Below are 18,418 nucleotides of genomic sequence, written 5' to 3' on the forward strand. Positions count from 1 at the left end.
CTCCTATACTTTACAGATTGCCTACCACTACATTGCTCATTACATATTCAAGCCTCACATTTTCTGATTCCTTGACTCTTTCTTTATCATCGTATAACCAACATAACTCTTATACCCTAGTTTTTTTTGTAGATAAACATGCTAGATAGGGAGAACACACTGTCAAACACCTGCAGCTAACACATACTGTATCATGCACAATACATGCAAACAAGCTCAATATGAAGATAATATCTATAAATAAACCTCGAGAACAGATAACAATAGCTAATCTTGTTTTCTAACAAATTAGAGTGGCGCAGCGGAAGTATGGTGGGCTCTGATAGAGGAGAAAGATTTTAAAATTAATTGAAGTGCATACAAATTAATGCTAACATATATTATCTACTTTGGCCCGTTATGCATCGTCGTCGTCAGCGTCACAGTTTTAAAATGTGTCTTGGTCATGTCATGTCTAGGAGTTGAAGAGGTTTATTGGATTGGATCGGGCTCGAATGGAAGATAATATCCATAAATCAACCTTGACTTCAAAATTTATAAACAAAACAGTTTTACAAGTTCCTTGTCAAAATTTTATATTTTAAGAGCATGTAAATATAAATTAATTCATACAAGATTCTTAATCCATGACTCCGAAGCTTAAGGAATGGTTGTCCACCACTAGTTACGTATGCTAGCCTCACATTTTAAAACGTTGACCATTTTACCTCCCCATTCAATGCCGAATCTCACTATAAAAAATATCAGGTCTATAATGGGATTCAAACCCAAGCCTTTTCGGAACAGTACCTGAAACTGGAAACTTAGACTAGCTTTGTAATCTTGACTATTTTTTTATTTGTAACATATACAAATTACTTCTAGCATATATAATCCACTTTGGCCCGTTATGCATCGTTGTCACCTTCACGGTTTTAAAATGCATCTTGGTCATGTCTTGGAGTTGAAGAGGTTTATAGGATTCCTAGGCTAGCTAGGTTGCTTAACACAAGCTTTTGGTTCCAGGTTACTCTATTTTGACACCTTGACTCTTTCTTTAGTCCTGGAGTAATAGAGTCTATTTCCTCTTAACGTCGCCACGATCCTAAGGTGCTTAGTCTAGTGTATGCATCTTGACCTAAGTCATCGTATAACCAACCTAACTCTTACATCCCCAACTTTGTGTAGATAAACACGCTAGATAGGTTGAACACACTGTCAACCACCTGGAGCTAAAACATACTTTATCATGCACAATACAAGCAAACAAGCTCAACTGGAAGATAGTATCCATAAATCACCCTAGAGCATAGATCACAATAGCTCATCCTCTTTTCTAACAAATCAGAGTGGCGCAGCAGAAGCATGGTGGGCCCATAACTCGTTATGCAACACAAGGAGCATAAGGATCATTAACTCTCAAACAAGTACCTTAGACCTGCTCGGCATATTTATTCACTTTGGCCCGTTATAGGTTTATTGCATTCCTAGCTACACGAGCTTTTGATTCCAGGTTACTCTATTTTGACTCCTCAACTCTTTCTTTAGTTCACTCTATTTCGTCATAAATCACCTTGGAGCACAAATCACAATAGCTCATCCTCCTTTCTATCAAATCAGAGTGGCAGCGGAAGCGTGGTGGGCCCATAACCCACAGGTCCCAGGATCGAAACCTGGCTCTAATAGAGAAGAAAGACTAAAAAGTGATACATATTGCCATTTGTTGCAACACAAGGAGCATAAGGATCATGAACTCTCAAACAATGTACTTTAGACCTACTCGGCCTATTTATTCACTTTGGCCCGTTATAGGTTTATTGCATTCCTAGCTACACGAGTTTTTGACTCCCCAACTCTTTCTTTAGTTCACTCTATTTCGTCATAAATCACCCTGGAGCACAGATCACAATAGCTCATCCTCCTTTCTAACAAATCAGAGTGGCGCAGCGGAAGCGTGGTGGGCCCATAACCCACAGGTCCCAGGATCGAAACCTGGCTCTGATAGAGAAGAAAGACTAAAAAATGACAACAAAGGGTCTTAAGGATCATTAACTCTCAAATAAGTACCTTAGATCTTTTCGGCCTAATGATACATATTTACATTTGTTGCAACACAAGGATCTTAAGGACCATTAAACTCTCAAATAAGTACCGTTGTAATAGAGAAGAAGGGCCCTTAACCCATAGGTCCAACGATCTGGCTCTAATAGAGAAGAAAGACTAAAAAATGATAACCCACAGGTCCCATGATCGAAAACTGGCCCTAATAGAGAAGAAAGACTAAAAAATGATAACCCACAGGTCCCATGATCGAAAACTGGCCCTAATAGAGAAGAAAGACTAAAAAATGATAACCCACAGGTCCCATGATCGAAAACTGGCCCTAATAGAGAAGAAAGACTAAAAAATGATAACCCACAGGTCCCATGATCGAAAACTGGCCCTAATAGAGAAGAAAGACTAACCACACTCTTGTTCTACTGCTCTACTCACTCTGATTCATGCATGCTATATCAGAGAGATATTCTATGATCTTTACGTCCATGCTCATTTACTAAGGGGATAATCCTATAGAACAAGTAAACTACCTGAATCTAGCATACAATTTAATCATACAACTCAAACATGCTCAACGGAGAGATAACGTCCATCTAGCACCCCGAGCACATATCACAATATTCCAATCTTCATTCTAGTACACCACAAAGCATTTAATAGAGATGCATTCTCATAAAAGGGCATTTCTGTAATTTTTCTTCACAAACATGCCCACCTATTTAGATTTGCTCATTTAAGTTCTAAACATGCATATTCGAACCACCTAAGTTAAGATAAGTTCGCATGCTAGCAAGTCCTACAATTCCTACATGTATTACTTGGCTATAATTTGTGTCGCTACTTACAAGAATGAAGCTGCTCTCCCTAGCTTGAGTTTCTACATGTTGGAGGCTCTAAATTTCCTAAGATTTCACGAGTGATTTTGAACCAAGTTCAATTAGGATCAGTATCAAAGTTGAGACGAAAAACATTCGAACAACGGTTGAACAGAAAAACATTCGAAAAACATTTGAAAAACATTTGAACAAAGGTTGAACAGGAAAACATTCGAAAAACATTCAACATTTGAAAAATGTAGACATACTAAACACAACTCAACTCATAGGATAAACTAAACTAAACTCAACTCATAGGATAAACATAGACGTTTTTGCTTTCTAAAAGTAGAAAGCGTTTATCACTCAATTCTAAGAAAGAAAGATTTTTCAATTTTAAGAACAACAAAGAGTCCCATCCTTCACTTTGCCAATGCACCCTCTCTTTCAATATATCATTTTTTTTTTCTTTTTTTAGTTAAATCATATTAATTTTAGTTATTAAGAAGTTTAACTTATATGTTTTTACATTTCTAAATGATCTAACTAATACAAATAACATAAATCTAAAAAAAACCTCTTGCACCCAACGTGTCACAATTGCTTTTTCTTGGCAGTTGATGTGGCTATTGTGTGCACTCACTCTCAGCACTTAATCCAATTTTTTTATCATGTTGCCTATAGTTGGACAATGTATATTCAAGCCTCCGACCCCGATTTGAAATAAGATTTTAGAAAATGGGGTAGAGAGATTTTAGAAAAAGAGTTTTGGGAGCAAGAATGTGAGAGAGAGATGGAGAGCAGTATTATATAGCATATGCAATAAAAAAGGCAACAACAATGGCTTAAACATTATATAACTTTTCGGGTATGGAGAATTCGACAACTAGTTGCATCCCCTATAGTACATTCTGAGGCATTTCATTTCTACCAGACGTAGCCATGATTTCGCCGAAACATCATACCCTTAAAGAAAACAAGAAGGAAATAATACAACATGAAAGCAGTAAAAGAAAGCAGTAAAGTAGTACAAGGCATGGGTTTTGGCATGTAACGGGTATGTGGTCATGGGCAACATGATTTCGACAAGCATGACCATGACACTAACGCATGAATTGAAAGTCTAATTTATAACATGACCTTTAATATTAATAATACGTAATCCATGTTCTACACATTAGACCTTTTCAAAGTCTGGTCTAGAATATTCAAAAGTAGAACATATTAATTACAATTCAATTGATTAGGTAACGAATATGAACATAATTCTAAAAATATATTTGCATGCAAAACGTGATTTGAAAGATGAATTTATAATATGATATTTAATATTAATTATACATAACCCATATAATACTCAAAATGGATAGAATAATATTTCTGGTTGATTTTTCATTTTCATGATCTTTTCAAAGTCTCTTATATATATTCTTTATATGGGAGAGGAAACGTTTAGAATTCAACTATGGTTGAAATTTAGAATTAAAAATAAATATTAAATCATGGTTGTAGTTACTTAATTAATTTAAAAAAAATGGATTTCCTCACAATAATTTGACGTGACATCTTTCTCTTCTTTGATTATATTAATTTCGTTGCAATTACTTAGATTTTAATTAAAAAGTTAAACCTCACGAATTTTTCGTTTAGGAATATATGTTTTGGATAAAAAATTAATTGTATAAAAAACATTCTCTTTCTGTTTACACTAATCCATGAAGCTAGTATATGATCAGTTACGGAAAAAACAGCTATACGTCAAAAAGGAGAGATGTGACTTTGCAAGAATATGCATCACCTTCCTCGAGCATGTCACCAGGTGTGGAGAAATCAAAATGGATAGCTATAAGATAAATGCAATCCACTATTTGAGAGTCCCCACTTCAATGACTGAACAATCCTTTTTGGGATTAGAAAACGTTGAAGGGTTTTCACGATAATCTGCCCCATTAACAGAACTTTTGAACAAAAACCAATCTTGGTGTGGTCAAACGAGTGTCAAAAGGCCTTCAAAGATCTAAAGGCAACCATGACGGGGGGTCTTGTCCTTGGTTTGGTAGACATCTCTAAGCCTTTCGAAGTATTGATGGATGCATTTGACTTTGTCCTTGGGGGTGTCCTTTTCGAGGAACGCCACCGTATCGCTTATGAAATCAAAAAGCTCAATAATGCGGAATGCAAATACACTTTCTCTGGAAAAGAAATGTTTGCGGTCGTCTATTGCCTTGGAGTCTGAAGACAATATCTCTTGGGATCCAACTTCGTAGTGAGAACAGAGAACAGTGTCATTTGTCACTTCTTCGATCAATCGAAGCTGACGTCATAGCAAGCTTGGTAGCAACATCATTAAATGAGTTCGACTTGAAGTTCGAGCATAAAATAGGAAAGAGAAACCAAGCAGCTAACACGTTGGGTCGAAAGGGCGAACATGCGGCTCTAAAAATACTCTTTCTCCGGAAAAGAAATGTTTGCCGTCGTCTATTGCCTTGGAATCTGAAGGCAATATCTCTTGGGATCCAACTTCGTAGTGAGAACAGACAACAGTGTCATTTGTCACTTCTTCGATCAATCGTAGCTGACGTCATAGCAAGCTTGGTAGCAACGTCAAGTTAGACTTGTGGGTCGATGCGATGCGCAACATCATAAGGGAGCATTAAACATTCCAAGTCAAAGGGAAAGATCTGAACTCTACCGTGATCGATCCTTCTCCCTATATGAACACGAGCTTCGAACCAATGCCCTTTAGGACTAGTACTTAAAACTAGAACCTTAGATCAACTCAGCCATCTTCACTATCTTTTTATATTTTATTTTGTAACAACTCAAGCCCGCTGCTAGCAGATATTGACCGCTTAAGCCTGTTACGTATTGCCGTCAACCTCACGATTTTAAAAATACTTCTTGGAAATGAGGAGTTTTATTGGATTCCTAGGCCAATTAGGTGGCTTAATTCGGGCTTCTAGCTCCAGGTTACTCTATTCTAACTCCATGAAGATCTTTAGTCTGGGAGCACTAGGCTCTAGACCCTCTGACCATTGCTCACGATCCTAACATGCTCAGGGTACTAGAGGCATCCTGATCTTAGTCATGGTCTAGCCAACCTAACTCTAACACCCTAGCTCTATGTAGATAAACATGCTCCACAGGGAGAACATATAGTCAAATACCTGGAGCTAACAAATACTATATCATGCACAAAACCTGGAGCTAACAATACTGTATAAACATGAGTACGTTTGGATTCCGTCCCTCGAAGTTGTTTCAAGTATCGCCGATAGTTGTTTCCTATTAGAACGTTCATCTCGTTTCGTTAATAACTCAAATTTCTTATTGCCTTAAACAATATAAATTTTAGCTTTGGGATGGTCGAGACAGTGGAATTTGATGAAAAACCCTATATCGAGCCAAGAACCCACATTCTGAGCAGTCAAAACCGTCGAAGCTGAGCTGAATCGACTTAGTTGCGTAACTCGAAGGAGCCATTGATTGTAGACGCGACACGTATCGCTAGTGGGAGGTGACACGTGCAGGTAGCCATTTTTTCCTTCCTCTCTGTTTTCACTCTTTTCTCTCTTGCAGGTTGATATGTGAGGAGCGTGTGAAGGTTTTGACGTGTCGTGGTCGTCAGGGGAAAGCGTGTACAAGGACAAATCTGTACATATAGTAAACTATCTTAATTGTAGTATTGTATTTTTTTTGTACTCTCTGTAATTTATCATTTAGAAGTCATCAATATAAACTTCTAGCGGTCATGGAGTTACCATATCAATTTTGCCACATATATTTCTCTTTTCATTTTCTCTCTCTTGTTTTTGGTGTTATTGATCTAGATGAGTGTCTAAGTTGTTGATTCTAACAACTAGTATCCAATGAAAAATCAAAGAAACAAAAGGACAAATCTGGAGATGATAATAATTTTTGAAATTTAATCGAATATATTAGGGACGCTCTAATCCTTTGTGTCAACAACCGGGTTGAATCTTAAATTTTGAATTTGGATGCATATTTTCACTCGTCTTCCATGAAGAAATTATTTCAAAATTTCATTTTCTAAAGAAGAATCTAATCTCTATTGGTCAGATGGATAGCACAAATTATATAGCAAAGTTAAAAAGTTGGTAGAAGATTGTGAAGAGTACTATGGTTGTAGCACATGACATAATAATATGAAACAATATACACCATTGTTGGTCGTATAAACATGGCTTGTGACTCAGAGTACTTTAGTTCAAGTCTATGTCACAATAGACTAGAGCATATAACGTTAAAGAATAAAGATATATGTTGCGAAAGGAGTTTTAGAGGATAAATGAGTCAGTTCCACAAAAGTTGTCATCAAATAAAATGAAGTACGATTGGAAATGGCCTATATAGGTGTTGAGCATCTCTAATTCCATCCGTTGGTGGATCCAAAAAATAGGATGGATGACCCAAGAAAACGTATGACAAGTCACAAACTTAGGAATTAGAATTTCAAGTCATATTGAATTTCTTAGACTTAGGTTAGAATAAGTTGTTATGCACTTCATGTTTTAAATTTATTTCATTATCATTTTCAATTTCACTTCTAAATTACTTTTCGAACACGTAAGACCATGGCGGTGTTTTCGACGATGAAGTATGTTTATGTTGAAAGTTTATTGTTTAAACGATGATGTTTTAAGAGTTATATTCCGCATATGAACTTAGATTAAGATGATAGTAGCAACTTTAGGTAGCTGAAATCTAGGGTCCTTACATATGTTCTTGTGATTTTTCTAAACATTTTGTTCCTTGACCTCATTTTAAATTTCTGTCTCTAAAGCTCTCAATAAAATTCCACAATTTAAAATTTTAAAAGAAAAGGGGAGAGAGTTAATTATTGCCGGGGCTAGAGTGTGATACAATGTACAACTACGGAAACACAAAACGATTGGATATTTCATTCACTTCGGTGTATTTTCTTACTCTCAATACTACTGGTTATTTTTTACAATACAAATATTTGTATAAGATAACATACACAATGTATTTTCTCAATTGTGAATACACAAACCACCACAAATAATTCATATCCAAAATATTTAACCTTTTAACCCTTTCAAAGTCAAAGTTTTGACCTTTTTACTGCCCAAACAGAAAGCTGCACCACCAAAAGAAGAAAGGGAATTATAATACAACAAAGAAAAATCTCTCCCACCGTTGCAAGCCAAATGTACCATGCAATTTTTAAAGCATCAGATTTCCTATATGAGACATTTACCAACTAAACTCCCACCAAGTAGTTTTGTGATAAGGAGGCAATGGCATGCACATGGTTACCGTTAACATCCATGCACAAATCCTATTTTTCAAATGCAATCGACCTATGATGAACATAATCGCACATATTGATGCAAAGAATGAGATAGAATTTGTAACCAAGTAACCAGTGTAAGAATTTCCTTAGTCTGAAGTTGGGTAGGCCATTACTGCAGTTCCTGCTATCAATGTTTTCAAAGTATTGCTACTATGAAACGAACGATGAATAGTGCTATTGGAGTTGAAAGGAATGTCTTCTTGCCAGACCCCACCGGCAGGGTTGATTGCGCCTTGAAAAGCCACTGTTGCAATCACCGTTGCCAACAACATCATTGTGCCTTGCACTTCTTGAAACCAATCACCTTTGTATTCAAGGTTCTTCATCCACAAACTTCTTATAAACTTTTTGAGTGTTAGTGATAACGATGGCTTTTTATCGCATTGTTCTTCAGTTCTGCTTGGTGATCCCTTCTCATTTGAGGCAGCACAGTTGTTTGTATGTTTGTTCCCGTTTTTTTTTTCCCGGGATAGACAATAAATATTGTACTATCTGCATAATTTGAATTCAATTTGTTTATATCATAATAGTGTTGAAGATTGTTGGGAAGGAGTCCCACATTGGATAATTTAGGAAATGGTCGTGGGTTGATAAGCAAGGAACACATCTCCATTGGTATGAGGTCTTTTGTGGAAGCCCAAAGCAAAGCCATTGGAACTTATGCTCAAAGTGGATAATATCATACAAATGTGGATATCCATGATTCCTAACATGGTATCAGAGTCATGCCCTTAACCTAGTCATGTCAATAGAAGGAGTCGAGCCTCGATTCGACTCGATTATAAGAACATACCTCAATTCAATTCAACCAACCAATTCAATTATAAGAACATACCTCAATTCGTTTTAACATCATAGAAAAATCCAAAATGGTATTTTCATTCTCATTAGGAATCCATAATCTTGTGGATCTTCATTGGATCTTCAGTCATTGTGATCAACAACTTAAGAGCTTCCAAATGGTTGTGATTTACGCATAAATGAATAACAGTTGGATGATATCAATTTGCCCATTAATCACTGCATGGTGGAGAGGAATCAACCCATTCAAATCGTGAACCATGCAAGTGCTTGTGTTCTTCTCTAGCAAAGCTTGAACAATCTCAATCGTTCCATTTTCTGAAGCCAAGTGTGGAGGTGTCCTTTGCACGACATCAACTTTCCCAGCAAGTTCAGGATTGAGATCTAAAAGAAATCGAGTGAATTCAAGATGGCAATGCAAAATTGACACATGCAATGGACTCTCAGCGTTGGAAGAGGAGATTAGAACTCTTTGAATGATATTTGAGTCGCCTCGAATTAGTGTCTTCAAGCTTTGAATGGACTCAATCTTTGATGCTTCATAGAGCTTTCTTTTACTTTCTTCAATAGAGGAAATGGCTAATCTAAGCTCGTTGTCTTCTCCATTTGCCTCCAATGCTGATTCTCTACCTTACTCCCAAATGGGGTTTTCACATAGAATTTATAAGCCAACATAAAAAAAAAAAAAAAAAAAAAAAAAAAAAAAAAAAACTATATTTTATTTATATGATTTTGTTGATTATTATTTTTTTTTTTTTAATGGATGACGAAAGGCTTCCAAGTTAGAATTGACCTTTGAAAATAATCATTATTTATACTTTCACTTCAGAGTGACAGCCAAGTGTAACCATCCTAATTTCCCTCGACACCCAAGTGTAACCATCCTAATTTAAATGGATAGGAAGCAAACCCAAGGAAGCTTGTTTGTTCAATTATTAATAGAAGTTATATCATTATTTATTTCACTTAATTTTATGGTTATAATTAAAAAGGAAAAGTGATGTTATATAGTAAGTATTTATAAATAATAGGTGTTCGGTTAAAGTCCTATAGTAAACTGAAACCATGTATATAGTCTTTGGGTAGTGCTTTCATAATATACATATCTAAAGTCATGATACAAATTTTTTAGCTAATATTCCTTCTTGAATTTTCTCTCTCCTATTTGTTTGTATTCATCTTGATCAAGTGTGTACGTTGTTGTGCAATCTTAACAATTGGCATCAGAGCTAGGCGAGATTCACCACGATCAGAGCTAGGCGTTGTTGTGCGTTGTTGTAGATGCCTTCTTTCTTTTCACAAAAGAACTCTAGATATTCTTTTAACATATCTCATGCAATAGACTCTAGAATAACAATACGAGAGAAATTCTACTTCTTAGCTGCCTTCTCCTATTAAGTTCAGTTTTTACCATAAGTTCTATTTTGAAGATTGTATCTTCTTATTTATCCATAATTTTCCTTTTGTAGATCCATTCATATCGTATGAGTTTAATTTCATCAAGAACATCTACATATTCTTGGATTTTATTACTTCAACTTATTATGCCATTGTCATCATCCCTAATAACTATTTTGAGGTAATAAGCCTTGAACTTGGTCACAATTAGGATTTCAATAGGATTGAGTCATCTCGTAACTTTTCCACTAAGTATATTTATCCTCTTTGAATTTGTTTCCGCATATATGTTTGACAATTCCAATTGTTGAAATGTTGTAAACTAAGTTTATGTTCCATAATCCTAAAATTGTCACATAAACAATTTTGAAGTGAGTCATATACCTCGTGCAATCTCTATTACATATCTTAACAAAAGTCTGGTAATGACATATAACATATATCTGTATCTATATATATTTTTTGGAATATATTCTTGCTTTCTCCTTTTACATCACAATTTTACAAAATGGTCCTCATGCTTAGAACTGGATTTCAATTCCACTTCCTATCCACTAATTTTAGTATACAAGGTTCTTAAACTTTATGATTTGCCAGTAGTAGACATATAACATTATGATTTGTCCATAATGTCTTGATAGATTCACCTCAATGGAATTCAACTTTAGTCATTTTTTTTTTTTTTTTTACTTCTTTTTTTTAAATTAGACTAAGTTGCCTTCGATAAAAATACTTATATATTGAATAATAATCAATCAGATTGATAACATATTCACAATATTCTATGTCTTTTATATTCATTAGATCACTTGAGAATGTATAACCCTAAAGTGCTCTTTGGTCTTGTAGCCTTATATAATAAAATTCTAATGACTATCTTGCATGAAAAAACAACATCTATAAACTTGTTTAGAGATTTTCCTTTTTACTAAAAGAAAATAATTTATGTTTTTATTCTTAATTCCATGATCATACATATCTCAATAATTTTATAATCTAGTAAATGTTAACGATGTCCTAAACGTATTTTCAAATAATTTTGAAAATATAAACTTTAATATTACAAAGTAATTCATAGTATATGAACTACTTAGAAATTAAGCTTCAGAAATTGAATTTCTCTTATGGTTACTAAAAACACCATATTCAACATTAAATAATCATTTTTATTTTATGAGATCTTAACGTCTCCTACTATATCAACTGTCATTGATTTCCTAATGCCAATATATAGAATCTGTTCTATGTCATCAAATATTTCCAAGAATTACATATAAAAGGTGATGAAGAATAAATCTTACGTTAACTGTCCAGGTAGTGTCATTTATTCTCTACCAAAAATCGAGTAAATCAAATTTACTTTCTTTTATCTTTTGTTTCATAGTGTCATTTAAAAAAATTCGAGCTGACCTAACAAATTAGTAATTATTTTCTATCATAGCTTGGGTCCTAATTTTTCTTATATTTGGTAACACTTAGTTTTGGATCATTTAGATAACTATCTAAATTTAGGTTTTATTGACTTAAATATCTCATATGTTTTTGTCATTTTCTTATCTTAGTCTTGATATCCAACATATTAACTAAAAGATATAAATGAAGATTTTTCGTTACCTTTTATTCATCACTCATGTGCTCTTCAAACAAAGATATGAACAAAGTTATGTTTTCCTTATTGTAAATACACACAACACCACAAATAATCCATATCCAAAATACAAGATGAAACACACAACATAACCTAGTTTTTGCGTAGCCCTCGATCTTTATTGAGTTGTGGTTGAAGTCATTGCATCTTTCTCAAAGTCAACGATTTGACCTTTTTGTAGCCCAAACGAAAAGCTTCACCACCAAAATAAGGAAAGGAATTATAATGCAACAAATAAAAACCACTCCCCCCATTACTAACCAAATGTACCATGCTATTACAAATGTTACTCTTAAAGTACGAGAGTGGCTAAATGAGACATTTAGCAGCCCAACAGCCAGTAAGTAACTATATGATAAGGATGCAATGGCAATGCACATGGTTACGGTTAATAACCATGAACAAATCCTATTTTTCAAAGGCAATCGACCTATAATGAACATAATCACACATATTGATGCAAAGAATGAGATAGAATTTGTAATCAAGTAAGGAACGTAATAAACTTCTTGGCCTGAAGCTGGGTAAGCCATTATTGCAGTTCCTGCTATGAAAGTTTTTAAAGTATTGTTACAATGCAACGAACGATGAATATTGCTATTGGAGTTGTAAGGAATGTCTTGTTGCCAAACACCTCCAGGAGGGTTGATTGCACCTTGAAAAGCCACGGTTGCAATCACTGTTGTCACCAACATCATTGTGCCTTGCACTTCTTGAAGCCAATCACCTTTGTATTCAAGGTTCTTCGTCCACAAACTTCTCAAGAGCTTTTTGAGTGTTGTTGATGTTGATGACCCTTTATTGCATTGTTCTTCAATTCTACTTGGCGATTCCTTCTCATTTGTGGCATCGGAGTTGTTTACAATGTTTGTTCCAGTTTTTATTCCTTGGATAGACAAGAAATATTGTACTATCTGCACAATTTGAATTCAATTTTTTTTATATCAAGATAGTGTGAAGGATTGTTGGGAGGGAGCCCAACATTGGCTAATTTAGGGAATAATCTAAGGTGTATGATTAAGGAATACATGTTCATTCATATGAGGCCTACATCTCCATTCGTATGAGGCCTTTTAGGGAAGCCCAAAGAAAAGCCACCATAGCTTATGCTCAAAGTGGACAATATCATATCACTACGGAGATCCATGATTCCTAACATAGTCATGTCAATAGAATCCTCAAATGTCAAACGAAAGAAGTTGGGAGCCTCAAAGGTGTAGTCAAAAGTGACTCAAGTTTCGAACAAATAGTGTACTTTGTTCGAGGGTTCTATAGGCCTTAAGTGAAGCTCTATATTGTACATCGTTCGAGAGGAGGATTGTGGGAGGGAGACCTATTTGATACCTATTTAAGCTCTGAAATAATAATTTTTCAGTTTTTTTAAATAATCAAATAAGAAATTAAATTTTCTTTAACCAGCTATAATTCAATTATAATAACATACCTCAGTTCCTCTTAACATCATAGACAAATCCAAAATAGTATTTTCATTCTCATCGCCTTCGTTGAGGAACCCATAATTTTGTGGATCTTCAATCATTGTGATCAACAACTTAAGAGCTTCCAAACGATTGTGTTTTATGCATAAGTGAAGAACACTTTGACCATTGTGAAGCTTAACCCAAGGAGATCTTGGCCTTGCAATGATCAACCGTTGCATGATATCAATTCTTCCATTAATCACTGCATGGTGGAGAGGAATCAACCCATTCAAATCACGAACCATGCAAGTGCTTGTGTTCTTCTCCAGCAAAGCTTGAACAATCTCGACCGTTCCATTTTCAGAAGCTAAGTGGAGAGGTGTCCTTTGCATGTCATCAACTTCCCCCGCAATCGACTGAATTCAAGGTGGTGATGCAAAACTGAGACATGCAATGGACTCTCAACGTTGGATGAAGAGATTAAAACTCTTTGAATGATATTTGGGTCGCCTCGAATTAGTGTCTTCAAGCTTGGAATGGACCCAATCTTTGATGCTTCATAGAGCTTTCTTTTACTTTCTTCAAAAGAGGAAATGGCCAATCTAAGTTCGTTGTTTTCTCCATTTGCCTCCATTATTGTTTCTCTAACTTACTTCCAATTAGAGTTTTCACATAGAATTTATAAGCCAACATTAAAAATACTATATTTTATTTATATGATTTTGTTGATTTTTTATTTATTTATTTTTAATAGACGTTAGAGACTCTCAACTAAAGTTGACCTTTTGAATTTAAAAAATAGTCTAATTATTGCCCTCAATTCCAAGAAGAAAAAAATCATTATTTATACTTTCATTGGAGAGTGACACCAAAGTGTCACCATCCTAGTTTAAGTGGATGGGAAGCAAACCCAAGGAAGCTTATTTGTTGAATCATGGATAGAAGTATATATCATTATTTATTTCAGTTAATTTTATTGGGATGCTATGGTTTCTCATTGATAAGGATAATGCTTCTCGTGATTTGATTAAGTTAAATTATACCACACTTTTTGAATTTAGAGATAGAACAGGTTCATTTTTACCCTTATATTTATTTTAAAATAGTTTTGAGGCAATCTTTTCGATGTAATTAAAAAGGAAGGTGATGTTATATAGTAAATATTTATATATAATAGGTGTTATATGAGTTAAAGTTATATAGTAAACTAAAATCATATTATAACTCTTGGGTAGTGCATATCTAAAGTCATCAAATTCTTTAGCCAATATTCTTCCTTGCATTCTCTCTCTCCTATTTCTTTGGGTTCATCTTGATCGAGTGTATCCGTTGTTGTGCAATCCTAACAACTGGTATTAGAGCTAGGTGAGATTCACCACGGTTTGAGAGATGGAAAGTTTGGAGATTGCAATTGAGAAGTTTGATGGTTCCAATTTCGGTTTCTAGATGAGGCAAATTGAAGATTATCTGTACCAAAAAGATTTTAACGAACCCTTGTTGGTGGTGAAGCCAGATACCATGGCCACGGACCAATGGAAGCTCTAGGATTATTAGGCCCTAAGGTTGATCTGGTTGACGTTGTCCAGAAACGTGGCGTTCAACATCATTAAGGAGAAGACAATGTCAGATCTGTTGAAGACGATGTCGAATATGTATGAACAACTGTTGGCTATGAACATGGTGTATTTGATGCGGAGATTGTTCAATCTACAAATGTCTGAAGGTGGATCTGTTGTTGATCATATAAATGAGTACAACATGATTGTAAGTCAATTGAGTTATGTGGAAATTAAAATTGACGATGAAATTGAAGCACTGATTTTAATGTCAACTTTACCCGAGTCGTGGGATACTGTTGTTATCGCGACCAGCAGTTCCCGAGGATCTGAGAAACTGAAGTTCGATGAAATCTGAGATGTAGTTCACGACGAAAGTATTCGCAGACAAGAAATTGAGGATTCTTCTCATAGTGCACTCAGCATTGACCAAAGGAAAAGAAGTAGATCAAAGGGCCCAAACAAAGGTGGATCAAAATCAAAGAACCTTGAAAATTTTCCAAACAGACCAAACGTGACGTGTTGGAGTTTTGGAGAAAAATATCACTTTCGGACAGATTGTACAAGACTAAAGAGGAAGTAGAATCACAAATCGAAGGATGATAATAATTCTATAAATATAGCAGAAGATATTCGGGATATTATAATCCTCAGCGTGAACAGTCTGATTGAATCCTAAATTTTGGATTCAGGAGCATCTTTTAATTCATCTCCAAATAAAGAGTTGTTTCGAAATTTCAAGTCTTGAAATTTTGAGAAGGTGTATCTTGTCAACAACAAAGATTTGGTGATTGAAGGAAAATGGGATGAAAGCATACAAGCTCGAGTAGAAAATTAGTGGGCATTAAAGGATATCAGAAATATTCCTGGTCTAAAAAAGAATATGATCTCTATTGGTCTGTTGGATAGCACAGGTTATGCAGCCAAGTTTGGAAACAGCTCATGGAAGGTGAAGGGTGTCATGGTGGTAGCACGTTACACAAAATCTGGAACCCTATACACCACTGCTGGATGTATAAACATGGCTACTGTTGTTGAAAGTGCTTCCAATTCAAGTCTATGTAACAATAGATTTGGACATATGAACGTCAAAGGAATGAAGATGCTGACTGTGAAAGGAGTTTTAGAAGACCTAAAATTTGTTCATATGAATCTTTATGAGAGCTTCGTTATGGGCAAACAAAAACGAGTTAGCTTCACAAAGACTGTTAGAGAACCAAAGAAAGTACGATTGGAAAGGGTCTATACAGACATTTGGGGACCATCTTCAGTTTCATCACTTGGTGAATCAAAGTTCTACATCACCTTCAAGATGTTGTAAGCTGAAGTTGAAAATCAGACCAGTTTGAATATCAAATGCTTGAGGTCTGTCTTTTTTGTCAAGATATATTATTCGACGTCTAAAAAATTAGGTGGTGACTTCTAATATCATGCGTAATTTCTATGGTTTACCTTTTTTCCAAGTTTTCTAACATATTATAAGGTCCAAGCTTTTTTTTTTTTTTTTTTTTTTTTTTTTTTTTTTTTTTTTAATTTCTTTATTTAAACCCTACCAACATGTGAGCAAGAGCCACTTTTTTTAAGAGCTTTAGAAAATGAACAACAAAGGTTACACAAAACCGTTGAATATTTCGTCACTTTGGGTATTTTCTTTCTACTTTTGCTTGTTCTCAACACTCCTCGTTATTTTACTCCACAAACATTTAAATAAAATAACATACACAAAATCTGTTTTCCTTATTGTGAATACACAAACCACCACAAATAATCCATATCCAAAATACAATTTCAAACATGCAACATAACTGTTTTTGTAGCCCTCAATCTTTATCTTAGTTATGGTTGAAGCCATTGCATCTGTCTCAAAGTCAAAGATTTGACTTTTTTACGGACCAAACGAGAAGCTTCGCCACAAAAGTAAGGAAAGGAATTACAATACAACAAAGACAAACCACTCCCAACATCGCTAACAAGGTATGCCATGCGGTTAGAAATGTTACTCTTGAAGCATAAGAATTCCTAAATGAGGCATTTAGCAGCCAAACTCCCAATAAATAACTATGTGATAAGGATGCATCTCCCAAAAAATAACTATGTGATAAGTTTGCAATGGTAATGCACATGGTTACTGTTAATAACCATATACAAATCGTATTTTTCAAAGGCAATCGACCTATAGAACACAATCACACATATTGATGTAAAGAATGAGACAGAATTCGTAATCAAGTATGCAGTGTAATAGTTTTCTTGGCATGAAGCTAGGTAGGCCATTACTGCAGTTCCTGCCATGAAAGTTTTCAAAGTATTGGGACTGTGAAACGAACGATGAATAGTGCTATTGGAGTTGTAAGGAATATCTTCTTGCCAAACACCACCGAGAGGTTGATTGCACCTTGAAAAGCCACTGTTGCAATAACCGTTACCACCAACATCATTGTACCTTGCACTTCTTGAAACCAATCACCTTTGTATTCAAGTTTCGTCTTCAACGAACTTTTCATTAAGTTTTTGGGCAGTGGTGATGTCGATAACCCATCATAACATGGTTCTTCAATTTTGTTTGGTGATCCCTTCTCATTTGATGTAGCACAAGTTAAATTTTTTTTTAGTGTTTGTTCCTTGGATAGACAACAAATATTGTACAATCTGCAGTTTGATTGTGCATTCAATTTGTTTATATCATGATAAAACTTTTTAATACCTAATTTGTAAGCTAATAAATAGATCAGCTCTATCATCTTGACTATTCTTTTTGCCACAACAACAAACCAATCCTAGCATATATTATCCACTTTGGCCCTAGCTAACAAATCACAATAGGTCATCTTTTTTTCTCACAGATTAGAGTGGCGTAGTGGAAGTGTGGTGGGCCATAACTCATAGGTTTGAGGATCGAAACTTTGCTCTAATAGAGAAGAAAATTTTTAAAAATTGAATAACTTGTAAATGTACAAACAAAATTAGTTGATACAAGATTCAATTGTTAATCCCGTGACTCCTCAACTTTACAGATTTCCCACCGCTACATTGCTCGTTACATATTCAAGCCTCATATTCTAAAACGTTGACCATTATACTTCTCCAATCATTGCATAATCTCACAATAAAGAATATAATGTTAAGATTGGGATTCAAACTCATGCCCCTTCGGAGGCCAACTCCGCCATCTTGACTTTTTTTTCTTTTTTTTTTTTTTTTTTTTTTTTTTGTATTATCTACAAATCACTGCTAACATATATTATACACTTTGGCCCGTTATGCATCGTCGTCAGTCTCACCGTTTTAAAATGTGTCTTAGTCATGTTTAGGAGTTTGAAGAGGTTTATTGGATTCCTAGGCCATCTAAGTTGCTTAACACGAGTTGTTGGCTCCAAGTTACTCTATTCTGACTCCTCGATTCT

General features: G+C 34.9%; 1 non-coding gene and 1 pseudogene across 1 annotated transcript; one reads left to right on the forward strand and one right to left on the reverse strand.

The window, feature by feature from the left end:
* The first annotated feature begins 1,911 nt into the window (after nucleotides 1–1,911).
* TRNAM-CAU (transfer RNA methionine (anticodon CAU)) lies at nucleotides 1,912–1,983 on the forward strand. The gene has a single exon. It is a non-coding gene; the product is annotated as a tRNA-Met (tRNA).
* A 10,469-nt stretch (nucleotides 1,984–12,452) lies between these two features.
* LOC147792531 (uncharacterized) lies at nucleotides 12,453–14,092 on the reverse strand (annotated as a pseudogene).
* Nucleotides 14,093–18,418: the final 4,326 nt, after the last annotated feature.

Source organism: Cucurbita pepo, chromosome 6, assembly GCF_057944985.1.
Source record: "Cucurbita pepo subsp. pepo isolate OVF chromosome 6, ASM5794498v1, whole genome shotgun sequence".
NCBI classification, from domain to species: domain Eukaryota; kingdom Viridiplantae; phylum Streptophyta; class Magnoliopsida; order Cucurbitales; family Cucurbitaceae; genus Cucurbita; species Cucurbita pepo.